General features: G+C 32.9%; 2 protein-coding genes and 1 long non-coding RNA gene across 11 annotated transcripts in view; 1 reads left to right on the top strand and 2 right to left on the bottom strand.

The window, feature by feature from the left end:
* LOC107166568 (uncharacterized) overlaps nt 1-15754 on the top strand; it is a 238667-nt gene that overhangs the window by 149976 nt on the left and 72937 nt on the right. The gene's annotated exons all lie outside the window — the stretch shown is intronic.
* Nucleotides 1-15754, bottom strand: part of LOC149055125 (uncharacterized) — a 68012-nt gene that overhangs the window by 12152 nt on the left and 40106 nt on the right. Inside the window, exon 1 of one of the 8 annotated variants that reach the window (XR_016192019.1) lies at nt 12487-12511. The exons of 2 other annotated variants lie outside the window; for them this stretch is intronic. This is a non-coding gene — a long non-coding RNA (uncharacterized LOC149055125). 5 more of the 8 variants (XR_016192016.1, XR_016192014.1, XR_016192017.1 and 2 more) reach the window with 5 other exon arrangements.
* Nucleotides 14333-15754, bottom strand: part of LOC149055122 (uncharacterized) — a 53263-nt gene continuing 51841 nt past the window's right edge. The window contains exon 2 of the mRNA XM_089229106.1: nt 14333-14711. The gene's annotated coding sequence lies outside the window, so the exon portion shown is untranslated. The remainder of the gene's footprint in view (nt 14712-15754) is intronic.

Below are 15754 nucleotides of genomic sequence, written 5' to 3'. Positions count from 1 at the left end.
CTTCAGATCGTCAAAGTCTTATAGTTGAAACAGAAAATGAATATTTGTTCGTCCACTTTAACATGCCACCTTTAACATTATGGGATCCAAGACCTGCAACTTTGTTATGGATAAACTCATCAAACCGACGATTAAAAGAAACTTCAAAAGCACGAGAACAAGGTTGGTTTAAAGGCATTTATGATCAATCATTGAATTCTCAGGTCTTACAAAACGATGTCCTAGAAGAGGAGGATACAAATCATTCAAAAAAAAGAAAATTTTAAATATATAAAATACAATTTCATTATTTAGATATTTGAATTGTATTGTAGTGTTGTAAAATTGTAATTAATAATATCTAATAAGAATAAAAAGCAAAATTATAATATTGACATGTTTTAGTTAAAACTTATAATATACTCACTAACCTATTTCTCGAAATGTTTGCTATTAAAACTATTTTTATGTAACTAATGCATATATAAATATATTATATTGTATACAGTTATTAACTGGGGTTACGTAATAAAAATTTCAATTTAAATAATGGTACAACGGAAAAAATCCGTATTTTTTATATATTTTTCCATATAATATTTTTTCCGATTTCTCAAATATCAAATGTAATATCATAATAATAATATAATATGATATTATAATATCAATATCATTGTATATCTATATACATTTTTTGGGGGGGATAAGTATAATTTTCCAAATAAATTTCATGAAACAAACTTCAGTATGTTTGGGCAGTAGGTAAAAATCCTTAGAATAAGCCCTGCTAGGTGATGTCCGATAACAGAGTTTGGCGATTTTATTATTTTTATGGGGCATAGATAGGCAATTAAAATAGGACGACTCCTTATATGTGTTGGGTATGCAATATGAAGTGCATCTGGACAACGACGACGAGGAAAGGGAATGGAGATCACGGGAATGAGGATGCAACAGTTTAGTTAGGGGAGGTTAGACCACTCTGTGGTCGAATCAATCTGGTGCAATGGCCACAGAGCTCACATAAATTGCAGGCCAACCTTAATAACTACACTACTGAAGTCTGTAATTCTGTAGCGGCAGATAGAAATGGAGGTTGATGATGCTCTGGAAGACACGGCGAGTGCTGGCGGTCTTACGCCGACGACGTAAGCGGCCTTTCACACACCCTGGCGATTTCTGGCGGTCTGGCGCGAGCGTGAGTTGATCCACGAAGACTCAACGGATGAGTCTTGAGATCGTGTGAGTGACGCGCGACAATGAACGTCTAAATTAACTCACGTAATGACCGGGATGCCGTGTAGAATACTTACATTCAGTGGATATTTACGTGGCTATCGTCGTATGCCTACGACAAATCGGACGATGGAATAAAATAAAAACGCACCAATGATTTTTTATGCCTTAATGGCGAAACAAATATAATAAATTTCGTACCGCATTGGCAACAAAGACAAGTAAAATGGTACAATACGTCCAATACGATAGACTCAGTTTTGAGATTATTGCGCACAATGCGACTTACAATAAAAGAAAAAATCAAACCATGAAAGACAAACGACAACAACAAAACGAACAGTAACTGAACAGCAATAATTTTACGACAACAACAAATAACAAGAATAATAATAAGGGCGTTGGCCGCAGAAAAAACAATAATAATAGTAATTGATAGCACATTATGGTAACAGAATAATCGTATGGCAAAAGCTGACCAATATTTTAAACAGAGAACATAATAAACAAAGAGAATAAATAATAAAACAATTATAATAATTTGAAAATTAAACACAAATTACGGAGTGGTGTGCGGGGAAACGGGAGAGAAGTGGACAGACCGATAAGATATTTCTCGTCGCCGCGCACCGTGCTCATTAGCATATCGCTATCATATTTTCAGCGCCAACAATAAGTACATACTTGATTATTATAACATATTAGTTGTTATTTATAAAAATAATTACGAAAATATCCTCTTTTTTCCTACAACGTTTTCTAATATTCTACGAATTTTAAATCGACGAACCGTTATACGAGTATGTAGACTAAAATATATTCTAGATAAAACGAAAATTAGAATTAAAAAAGTAGAAGTTGATTTTAAATTGACGTAGATAAAAATAAGTTAAGTTAATTAAAACAGCGAACTAGTAAGTCAAGTTAATAAGTTAAAATTAACTTAACTTTTAACTTATTAACTCGTTAATGACCAGCCTTGAATTAATATATTGCTATATTATTATTTTATCATACTAAATTCTAATATAATTGCATTGTACTTTGTATATGTGTTAGGTAGCCGGTAGGTATTAATCGTTTTAAACTTATTGGACCAAAAGACTGGCAGTTCTTATTCCAGTCAACTATATGTATAATAATATGAAATGTCTAAATAAAATGTTTAACCAATTTAACATTATGATAATTCTTCATCGCTGTAATTATTTTAAGACCTACCTATGTTATTATAATAAATTGAAGCTTTATAACTAATATTATAATCTATAAATCTTGCATTATTTTAATATTAATTAGTGAGTAGTGCTACAATTTAATACAAACCAAATTTATAATACATTATATACAGTGCGATCACGCTAAGAGGTTAGGTTAGGTTAGGTTTCAGAACTATGATCTTGTATTGAAATGGGGTTTTCACTGAATAAAAGATAGCACTTAAATACACATTTATTTATGATTTTCAAATTTTTAACACTTTTAGTGTGCGCATGCGCAATACAACTTAAATTTTTTTTAAATGAAAACACTACTTTTTCTCTACATATTCGGATAGATTATTTTCTTTTAAATGTTTTTTGTATAAAAAGTTTTTTTCTATTTACAAAACTGACAAATTTATAGAAGTCGACATTTGAGTTTTTGCATAGTTTGTATAATTTGCATAATTTTAAACAAAATGTTCATTTATAACTACTGGAAATAAAAAAAAAAAGTACCAAATTAATACTTAATTTACCTTATCTGTTTATAAATAATAATTTAATAACATCGTACGTCGTCCTGATGGATATCCCGAGTACTTGCGTGATATAATTTTTGTTTAGTAAACTGCTAAATACGATTACAATTTTAACTATTTTTATAGTGGAATTTTATTTTATTTTTCAATAGTTCTAATAACGATAGGATAATCAGATTATTACATTATATATAGTATTATATTATACTAATGTGTACTAGACGGAAATGTGAAAATTATTTTCTGTTTAAAAATGTATTTAAATGTTTAATTGTTACAAGTTTCCCATAACTCATAAGTGAATATTGCTTAAGAAGACGTTACCCGCGGGGAATTATTGATTCCGCCGAAACTACCTGTTTAGAAAAAAGGTTTGTATCGATTCCGCTGGCTATTAATTCCGCCGGCTACTGTTTAAAATATCTACATATCGATTCCGCCGGCTACTGTTAATATTATTTACATATTGATCCCGCCGGACACTGTTTATCCCCCCCCCTTGTATATGTATTTTACATAGTACATAATAATAAAAAAAATAATAATTGTATAATTAAAAATTAAAATGTGTGAATAAATGATAATATATTAAAATAAAACGTGATGGAGCAATTTCGTTAACTAGATCGATACTGATTAGTAAAATAGTAACTAGCAGAGAAGTAATACGGAAAGATTCGTAAGTCCACATTTTAATAATATAAAATATATAAATATAGATATTAAGATATATCATATCTAAAGATAAGATTTCAGTCAGAATCGGTAATATACGATTTATAACAATACGTACGGAATAAAATAAAATACCTATATTGACTCGTTTTATTTTTATTATTTTATACAAATTAGACTATACATTTTAGTTTTAATTAGTATACAATTATAAATTATCATTTTATATATAATTTATATATTATAAAGTATATTATGTAGGACTGTAATTTTAAAAATACATTTACAAATTACAAGGGCGGGATAAACAGTAGCCAACGGAATTAATATGTAAATAATATTAACAGTAGCCGGCGGAATCGACATGTAGATATTTTAAACAGTAGCCGGCGGGGTCAATAGTCGGCGGAATCGATATAAAATCGGCGGAATCGATATACGCCCGTTACCCGCAAGTGTTGTATCCGTCTTACGTACTACACAGCAAATTTTCGTTCATTATTTTCAATTATGTGCTGTTAGTTTTGTTATATTAGAGTGAACTGAGTCATTATCTAACTTTTAGGTAAGGACATTATCTGTGTTCTTTCGTTGGTTTTTTACGATATTTTAATTTTTAAATGAGTTATTCCGTATTATTGTTATTCAATTATTATCATGCGCATTTTGTACAATTGTATTTAAATGTGGTACCTATCGTGCCATTGTAGTTACAAATATTATACCAAAACCCGAAACGATTACATAAATCAGGCACGCAGATTTATTATTCAATTAAATATTTGATTGTACCGAATTATTATTAGAGTTTTTTTAAAAATTTATTTGGTTAAGTGTTGTCAAATTAGTTCACTCTTAACATATTATGTTGTATTATTTGTACCATTGCACCTATATTGTTTTGTTTACATTTTACATATTGTTATATGGCATAATGAATTATTAAATTAAATTTCTGTTAAATATGTACATAGGTATATAATGTATAATTTAATAAAAAAAAAATCAGATATAGTATGGAAATAATAATCTACACAACCTATGCAGAAATATTATATTATTACCCGTATTATTATGTCCCGGTCGTGACCATCCGCGTACCTATACACAAATAAATAATTATAAAACGATGAAATTTTACCTAATTTATATACCTATTACCTACCTACTTTTACATTTTAACCATCTAGTCATAATACTTTGAACGTGGGTGTTAAGGGCGTAAATTATGATTTGCTAAAATTACCAACGCGTGCTTCGTTTGGAGTAGCATCATACAATGCCACAGGTATAATTACTATTTCTATATTCGTGTAATAGGTACTCTAAATTAGTTTTCACAGACTAAGCGTACATTGTATAATCATGAGTGTTATGACTTTACAATGTAGGTACGCTGACGTTTTCATAGGCACCCGCAAGGGGGGCAAGCTGGGGAATTTGCACCTCTGGCTTTTTCAAAATATTTTTTTAATTGAATGTTATAAGATAAATTGCTATATACTAAACAACAAATTTAAAGTATAATAAAAAAGGTTATTATTTTAAAACACCTAGTAAAATTATAATATCCTAACATTGCCCCCCCCCTAGAAAATTTTTTGCGGGCGCCTATGTATAAAACGTATAGGTACCTATCATAACAATATGTTTTTACGTATAAAATATATAATTAAATTTTCAGCAATGTGTATTTTACAGTAGGTACCTACATCAAAGATTTTACCTACACAACATATAGAACGTTAAAATAAATTCAAAATCACCGTATCGCATATTTTTTTGGTAATTAACGACATCTACCATAGAATTATTTAATTTCTCAAATATATTGATATGTATAACTCAATCTAGTGTATTTATGTATTTATTGCTACTTAACCAATATTTTATCTATATAATATGCTGTATATATCTATATCAGTGATAACAGTGCTGCTGCTCTTTATTAGTTATTACTTTTTTTTTGTCCTGATGTGACAGCTTTTGAATGACCATTAATACCTATAATTTTAGTATTTACTACTTGTTTATTGTGCTTCGTTGCAGCCAACAATTTTCCGTATGCAAAATTTAATCCATAGTTTTGTCGTCGTCTCAAAAATTAGAGTTATTATCACTCGTTTATTCTTATCAATTCACTTGCCGCCGTTATGTAGTTCAATCAGTGCCAGCGCCCTAGCGATTTTTTTCTCTCTGGTGACTTTAACGCTGGGTATCTTGATCCGCTCGCTACCTCCTAGTGGTATCTTTAAATTTCAAAGCGTAGTTTTTGTTTTGCATTTTCGGTTGCCTTTGTTCAATATCAAGAACCATATTATCCGTCTTTCATCTATACAATGAGTGGCAACCAAGATCATTAATTATCTATTTATCTTCTGAGCTCAACAAATGGACAAAGCCTATGCTCATTGAGTTTATCCTCAAGAGGACCATACCTTCTTCTGTCAAATTGAGTGATGACCTGCTGTCCATGCTAGAGGGAGCTAGCTTAGGAACTGATGTCTCCTCTCCAGCTGTCTCTATTCTGTAGCGCTGATTCTCAAGTCTGTTGTCGATGAACTTAAATATATCTCCTCTAGCAACCTCAAGCTTAATAAGCTTAATGTTAATTCATCTGCAGGGAAATAGTCTGCCTCTCAGGTATCTGTGAAGACCAATCCTGTCTCTGCTGTCAGATCCGTTCTAAAATCAATACCAGCCAATCTTGATCGTCCGTCTGCCTCTCAAAAATTTACTGTTGGCACAAATAGTTAAGTTTTTGCAAATCTCCCAAATGTGCCCGTGATTAAGTTCGCTGATGTCTTCGTATCCAGGTTCTGTCCACAGGTCACTTCTGTTCAAGTAATGAATGAACTTTTCACTAACAAAATGGATGTGACTGTCGCCCAGATGGTCATCATACATCCATCTTATGCTTCTTTCCATATCCAGCGGCCAACTATTCTAACTGGATGATGTGCTTCAACCAAGTTAGCCTGAAGGGATCATTATCAAGCGTTTCTGGGGAAGACTGCTGTCTGAAAAGATTATGGCGCCTTCCTTGCCAAAAAACTAGTTCCGGTTTGTGTCAACTCTACCAGTAACTGACCACCTGTTGTAAATAATGTATTCTCTAATGTAAATGTATCTAGTATTTCTCTCTAGTATATCGAGTACCAATTGTCCTTTAGACTCACTTTCTTTTGGTTTTTACCAAAATTGCTGTGGTCTCCGAACTAAGATTCCTACCGTAAATGTTAATTGTAGTTATATTTTATTTTATATTTGTTATTCTTACTGGAACATGGCTCAATGATAGTATTTTTTCTAGCGAACTAGAATTAATCAATTATAATGTGTCTAGATGTGATAGGTCCAGTGCTATTAGTATCCATAATAGGGTGGCGGTGTCCTCATAACAGTGAAAAACGATGTGATGAGTTGGAAATACCTGTCCCTTAATTTATGGGGGCTGGGTGGGTTTTCTTAAAAATGTATTTTAACTCCATCTCGTATATTATCTGTGGTGTCTACTTCCCTCATATCTCGCCTGTTGGTGTTTATGAGTCATTTACTTCGGAACTTGAGAGTATCGTTTCGAATAAAAATGGTTGTGTTTTTATTGTCTGTGGTGACTTTAATCTTCCAGATGTACTGTGGTCAAATAATAAAGTGGGCCTCATATATTCCTCCATATCAGGTCCTCATGTTTCTTGTATCCCTGAATGCTTTGCCTTTCTCAACTTCTTCCAATTTAATGAAATAAGAAATACTAGTGATACCTTATTAGATAGTCTTTAACAATGAACGTAAAGATCGGATATCCTTGTTGTTCCTCAGGACAGCTATCACCCATCCCTTGTTTTTGATGTTTTCAGTTCTCAAATTATTCCTACTTTCGATGCTTTTCACTATTTTTCAGACTTCTAAAAGACAGATTTTGTAAAAGTTAAAACTTTTTTGTTAATTTATAATTAGCGTGACACTATTTCTACGTTAAATACTAATGAGGCAGCTTTCGCTCTATCTCATGCTCTTAATTAATGTGTGTCTAACTTTGTTCCATTAGTAAAATACAAAAGCCTACGTTTCCGCCGTGGTTTACAGGTGGTTTAAAGCGCCTACTTATCCGTAAAAAGAAAGACCATGCTCTTTTTAGATCCACCTTGAACCCATTTGATTATACTTGTTTTTCTTCTCTACGTGCCCAGTTCAAGTATGAGTCTGGTAGATGTTATAAACAATTTGTTAAAAAAGCTAAATCATCTTTCATCTCATATCCTAAATCTTTCTGAGACTTAGTAAGCTAAAACAAAAATGGAGATAATCTTCCGTCCACAGTAAACCTTAACGATGTATCTTGTAGGTACCGACAATGTAGATGCATCTAGATCTTTTTTAAGCATTTTAGTTCTGTATTTTCGTCAACCAACATATGTACTGTGAACGCTTTACCTAATGGTCTACCCTATGACCTACCTTCTTGCTGTTATGTTGATATCGAAAATGTTGAATCAGGTTTGGCTAAGCTACGCTCGGTGAAGTCAATTGGTTTTGATGGTTTGCCTGGAATTTTTTTGTATCACCTAAGGTCGGTCTTATGTTACCCGCTACTTCTCATTTTCAATAAATCTCTTAGTGAATGTTTATTCCCGGATATATGGAAAGTAAGTTCAGTCTCGCCCATTTTCAAATCTGGTGACAAATCTAATGTCTCCAACTATCGACCAATCTCCAAAACTTGCCACATTGCTAAGCTTTTTGAATTCCCTTGTTCTACAACCAATTCAAAAGTCTGTGAATCACGTTCTTATTGATGAACAACATGGTTTTCGTTCTGTCCATTCTACTACAACATGTAACACTATCTTCACCAGATTTGTACTTGATGCCTTTAGTAATCGCTCTCAGGTTGACGAAATTTAAACTGATTTCGCCAAGGCTTTTGATCGTGTAAGTCATAAAGGCTTATTACAAGTACTTCGTTCAACCGGGTTCGGTGAACCGCTCCTATCATAGCTTGAGTCTTATGTAACGAGTAGAAAGCAATTCGTGAAATTAAATGGTTCGTGTTCAAGTATGGTTAATATTACGTCTGGTGTGCCGCAAGGTCAAATGTCACTTATCCCCTATATTGTTCGCTCTATTCATTAACGGCATCAGCTCCGTATTACAGAATTGCCGATTTCTCGTATTTTCAGATGATATAAAGTTATTCCTTCGCATCGATTCGTCTCATGATGGCGATCAGCTCCAGAGTGAACTTAATGCCCTGGTAATTTGGTCTAGACAGCTTGGTTTGGAGCTCTGTATTCCCAAGTGTCATTATATGTCTTTTACGCGTCCTCGTTGCTCTATTCGGCGCGATTATCTAGTTGATGGTACAAGTTTAAGTTTTTTTGGTAGTCATGTAGTTGATATCTAGGTGTCAAATTTGACAGGACTTTAAGTTTTAATCTCCATATTGAAAAAATCACGTGCAAGGCTTTAAAAATGCTTGGTTTCATAAAAAGAATTTCATATGAGTTCAATATGTGTAGTTCTTTAAAAGCGCTTTATTGTGCATTTGTACGATCCCACTTTAACACGGTGTAGTGATCTAGGACCCTCAGAATTTAAGTGACTCTTTCCAAATCGAGCGTGTCCAGCGTAAATTCATAAAATATGCTTCGTTTGTAGTACGTATTCACTGCCTTCCACATGATTATACACCAGTTCTAGTGAAATTAAATATGGAGACGTTGAGTGCTAGAAGAACAAAGACTAATTTGGTTTTCTTATCGAAACTCTTGAGTGGGGAGTTGACGCTCCAGATATGTTAGGGAGGATTAATTTTGATGTTCTCAATGCTAATTTCGCAACATTTCTCCTGTCACTCTACAAATAAAAAACGTCGATCATAAAGTGAAATCACACATCGGGTGTGGACGTACTCATAGGTAGTGGGTGAAACAAAATGTGGGTATATTAGGTATAGGATTATAATAGCATATTATATCGATTGATCAGCCGATCATCATGATTACCCGGGATACCATGGTAGTGAACAAGCCTGAACGCAAATTGCTGTGATATAGACCGTTCCCATACCCCAATACCCATGTACCCTTTTGACTCGCAACTCTGGAACTTTGGCAATTATCTCATACAGTATACACACATCATTTTAGGACGAACTCGTATTGCGTATAAAAACATGTAGTCTCAGGACGCGACTGCGGTCGATTAACTGTAATCGTATATAGTGTTACGGAATAAACCGAGACATAAAAAGGTCTTTATCAAGACCACTAATTGACCAAAAACGAAGCGGTTTGACAGATGAAAACCACACCAAGTAAAGGCGAACGGCAGCACAACGGTGTGATTTTCATCTGTCACAACAGAGGCTCGGGCCAATCAGCGACGGACTAAGTTATCGAAATGGGTATATATACCGGACGATTTCGATAACTTAGTCAGTCTTTTCCAAACCTTCAAACTATCAACATCCATCAAGCACAACAAGATAGAAGAAGGACCAAGACCAGACACCAGACCAGACCACCGACCGCCGACGATCGACGACCAGACCGCTCCACGGCAATTGTCATCGTCCGCCGCCGAGAACCGACAACTACGCCGCCACACGGCAATTATCAACAACCGGCCGCCGAAGAACGATCACTACGCCGCTCCACGGCAATTAGCATCGCCCAGCCGCCGCGGACCGAATACTACGCCGCCACACGGCATTTAACATCGTCCAATCGCCGAAGACTGACGAACCGCTGCTACACGGCGTCGCTCAAGCATCGGCCGTCGACAACATCGCCGCTACCGGTCAGCCATCAACATCCATCCGACGACGACGCCGCTGTACGGTTATAAGCGTCGGATGCCCAAGATCAACGACGATACGGTCCCGGCAGACCACACCGTCGACAACATCGCCAACCGCTGATCCATTGCCGTTCCGCTAACGCGATTATTAAAAGGGCCCTTTTCAGGGCCATCACTGGATTACATCGGCACTTAATTAAGTTGTCCGACCCGAGCCAGGTTCGCCGTCGGAGTGCCGCTTTGATTTAAGTCTGCACCGACGACGGCCGACTCCCTAGCCTACACATGTTATGTTAATCGCATATTGACATTCCTAATATTGTAAAGATAGGGTCCGGCATTAGCCCGACCATACGCCTAAGTGCCTCCGATTGTGTCGACTCACTTAATTAAGTCTGGTCGACACAAATCGACACTTTTCTCGACCCTATAAATTGTAAACATAATTATTTTATACATAGCAATAGAAACAACTAATTACTGAATACAACAGTCTTTTTATTCACGACGCGGGTCGTCCAACCGGACGCACCGTATCAATAGTGTTATAATTACATGTAATTTATCGTCCCAGATCAAAATCAACCATATTTTATCGTCTCTGATCACTTTCGGTCGATTGAAATCCCTTTCCCATTACCACGTGCTGCCACGTGGTGATGTACGTTGAATAATATACATATATTAGATGCTAGATGATTTTGAATTTAATTATTATTCACGTTATATATTCCTCGTTCTACATCGATGTACGCTATATTATCTTGTCACGCTATGCAAACATAAGTTGTCGATTAAGATGTAATATGCTGCATTAATAATAACTAAGTTGATTATTACAGACTTGAAACTATAATATATAGTTTAACTATCATAAAAAAAAAAAACTATGGAGTATAATTCATAATACTTCATATTTTAGCATACAATATATACCTGACAGCCCGACCTGTGAACTCTGTGACAAAGCGCTGACAAACAAACATATCACACTAGAATGTCCCAAGTTCACCAGCTCCAGACAAATTCTCGGAAACCCATCAACAATGCAACAAGCACATGGCAAAGATAACTCCAAAAACATTTACAATTTTTTCAAAAACACAGGCTTAGCAAAACTAATTTAGAAAAATAACAAAATGTACATATATTCTATAAACTCCCTCTATTGTTAAACATAATGTATCCCCATAGTTTTAAGACCAATACTCTATTACCACTATTTTGTAATTATTACAGACTAATAACCTCAGGATATGAAGCCTTATTTAAATAAAAAAAAAATATATATATATATATTATATACCTTACCTATTGTATGAAATAAGTAGAAATAAAAAATAAAAAATAAATGAAATTCATCAATAATTATTCAGTCTAAATATAGAATAAACCTTTAACTGTTAACTATTCTTATCTGTTGCATTGACTTTAATAATAACAATATTTTTAAGTAGATTCATCAAAGATGATAAAAAAAATATGCCTTTTCCCTGGTAATAATATGCATAATTTATTTGAGAGCGTAAAATTTTCAGAGAACGAAAAAAACGATGTGTACAAATATAGAAAAGAATGTTTTATTAGCGCAGACCGAACATTTTTCTACTAGTAATTCAAAAATTTTTTTATTTTCCGGCACCATTTAGGTACCTATAAAATAAACTCCAGATTCATTACGCAAACAACTCACTCAGTCATTCATAATAGGTATATTCAATTTAAAGTTCACACGTATAATATTTTTAAATTACTACAATATAACTAAAGTTGTTATTCTTGATTATTTAATATATAATTTCATCCAAATTTAAAATTAAGATAACTATAAAAAAAATGTGTTTGTGAAGTTTTTAGATTTTTATTGAGTTGAATTAACTACGTACTTACGTGATACCTCGTTTTTTAAGATTTAAACGTTTTATAAATTTTTAACAACTAAAGAATTTGTAAATTTGCAATTAAAATTTGAACTTTAGATGAATATAAAAAAATGACTATGTATTTTTAATAGTTTTCAACTGCTATTATATAAACTTATGGGAAACCTTGTATTAAATTTTCAAGTTTTTTCACCCAATGGATAAAATTTTATTGACATTTATGGAATTAAAAACCAAATAAAAAACGAAAATTTTCAAATGCCTTAAAATTTAAACAACTCAAAATTGTTAAAATATTTTGAAAATTTTATCAAGTATAGGAATCGAAAAAATAAACATAATATGGTGTAAATCTCTAGTTTCTACAGTTATTCGTTTTTGAATAACGACCAAATAAAAATATTTGTACAAGTGACATGAAGTGAATATCTAATGTTGTAATTTTATTAAAATGCGCATAAAAATTTTAATTTATCTTTCCGGTAGATATTTTTTATTAAATATATAAATTAGCTAAAAAGTAATGTTTTGGTATTTAACAATAATTACTAAATCCATATATCACATATGTTTGTTGAGAATAGTTTTTTATTCTAAACATAATATTGAGTAAATAGATAAATTATAAAATAAACGCCATAACACTGGTTTTAGGACGTATGAAATGATAAAAAAAAGTAAATAATTCCATAAATCTAGATTAAAATTTTAAAATATGTTATCGTGTACTTAGCTGTACAATAAAGAATTTAAATTGTTATTATTATTATCTGAAATAAAACTGTATTATGCATTAAACATGCATATATTGACTTTAAAACTACGGTAATGTGTTTTTGTTTTAGTGTATGATAAATATATTATACCTGATAAGTCATAAGTGGTTAAAATAATGATTTGATTTCAAACTTTGAAAAGGATATCTGATGAAAAATTGGACCTAGTTGGTATTTTTGAAATTTAAAAATAGAAATTCCTAGTTCTATTTAAATACATTGAGAAAAACAAAAAACAAAACTAAGGAAAACATGAATTTTTACGCTATGAAGTTTTCGTCAAAATAGCTTTTGTGTTTTGTGTAACTCAAAAACGAATTACCATAGATAGGTACCTGATATTTTCACTAAACATTTGTATAGACATTATCCGTATATAATGATATTCACATTTTACAATATTTTTACTAATTTTGAGATATTATGAATATTTTTAGTGGCTTGGTGAGGTTACGTACGCTCAATCTGCGAAAACGCACTGAGTATACGGTACCGGCCACAGTTTCTAGCTCCCGGATGGGTGACCACTCGGGATTTTTAACAACATATCCATGCCACACACACAAAAAAACGTGTTACAACCCTACAGGTTAGGTTAGACACTTAAAAAACCTACAAACTCAATACACCAAATAATTCCTACCGTACCACTACAAACCCAATGGCCAAAGTATAGCTAATGGCCTAATCGACAAGCTTTAGATCAATAAAAAAAAAATAATAATAATATTTTTAATTCGATAAAGCTTGGAAACAAGTAATCCAACTCGACTATATATTCTTTAGGAAACTGAGTATGAAGAGTCAACTCATAATTATTAATCATCCATCGTATAATTTTTAGGATGATTTCGCTTTCAACATCATCTACACTCTACTGCATAAACGATTGAGTAGAATGTAGAATTGAGTAGAATTTCCTGAATATGAAAAAAACATGGTCTTAAATATTTACCTATAGGTAATAGTAAATCCCATTAATCAGACTTTGAATGACTGCATTATTGAAGAAGAAAGGTGTGTGAGCATTTTCAATGAATTACTCTGTATGTACCTGTTATAAGTAAATTATATTTTTTTAAATAATTAACTATTATATCGACCAGTTTCAGTTTTATAAAATTTGAAATTCGAATAATGCGAGGCTTAGAACTTTTAAAATATAAATAAATAAAACACAAATAATATACGTGATGCAGTAAAGTTTAATATTGATAAAATAATACATAATATAATGGTTAGATAGATGCACTGATTACATATAATATATAATATATTATGTTACAAACATTGAATCTTAACTATATAATAATAATAATTATAGTTATAATAATGAAGGTACAACAGTTTATTTATATAATATCATATAGAATATTGCATAAGGATAACTTAAAGAATTTTTATATCTATTTATTTTTTACATAGATGAACAAATTTTCAAGAAACGGGCAACTGTTTAAAACCTATTATACCTATAATCTATTAGTATTAGGTACTAGTCTGTGTAACTCCACATGAAAAATATTTAATAATATATGATATTAAAGGGCCCCATTACCGAAATACGAAGGGGGCCCACCTGGAAATGCCCGGTTTCCCGGTAGGCCTATCCACCTATGGGTAACTGACTAACTGGAGTTGGAGTCGGAGCTGGAGCCGGAGTCGGAGCTGGAGTCGGAGTCGGAGTACACGTAGATGAAGTTCAAAAGTATGGTGAAAACGAACACGGACACGACGGTGTACGACAGAAACATTTTGGCTTTGCTGTTGTTGTTGTTTTTTCGGAGGAAATCGAGTCTGGTACCTAATATGCGGTACTGCGATGTATGTTATTTCTGTCCCTCACTGACGACGAAGTTGATCCGATCAATGTTTGCGCGTTAATAGTTAATGGAATGACACTACAGTTACAATCGGTCTACGTTTCGTTTTTATAGCCGAACGGCTGTCGGATTCGCGATCGTGCTGTCGTTTAATTGGTCAGGTCTCGTCGTGGTAGAGATGTGCGATGGGCCGTCGAATCAACACGACTACCTTACTTTGTTTGACTTCCGTCGTACAGTGTGTCACAAAAGTCCCGTTACGCTGTAATAATCTCTGTGTCAAATCCTCCACGTGATAACTATACGTCCTGTGGATGCGACATTGTTCAACAGCATTTTATTATAGAAATGAGCGACATAAAGTTTCAATTTCTTAATGGTTGTAGCGGTGACAAAACCATCACTCTAAATAAATTGATGTGCCCAGGGGCGTATTTATGGGAGTGGCTGAGGGGGCTCAGCCCCCCCCCCACAAAAAAAAAAATACAGGAATTGTTTATGAAGTCTGCGTATTATGTCCTTTCAGATGTAAATTTATAGTAAATCCCATTAATCAGACTTTGAATGACTGCATTATTGAAGAAAAAAGGTGTGCGAGCATTTTCAATGAATTATTACTCTGTATGTTCCTATTATAAGTAAATTATATTATTTTAAATAATTAACTGTTATATCGACCAGTTTTAATTTTTTAACATTTGAAATTCGAATAAGGCAAAGCTTAGAGCTTTTAATATCTAAATAAATAAAGCACAAATAATATACATGATGCAGTAAAAGTTTAATATTGATAAAATAATACATAATATAATGGTTAGATAGATGCAACGATTA

This window comes from Diuraphis noxia, unplaced genomic scaffold (genome assembly GCF_037042655.1).
Source record: "Diuraphis noxia isolate RWA-SAM2 unplaced genomic scaffold, SU_Dnox_SAM2 contig0005, whole genome shotgun sequence".
In the NCBI taxonomy this organism is placed as follows: Eukaryota; Metazoa; Arthropoda; class Insecta; order Hemiptera; family Aphididae; genus Diuraphis; species Diuraphis noxia.
Note: the sequence above shows the minus strand (reverse complement) of the source record. Positions and strands in the feature narration are given on the sequence as shown.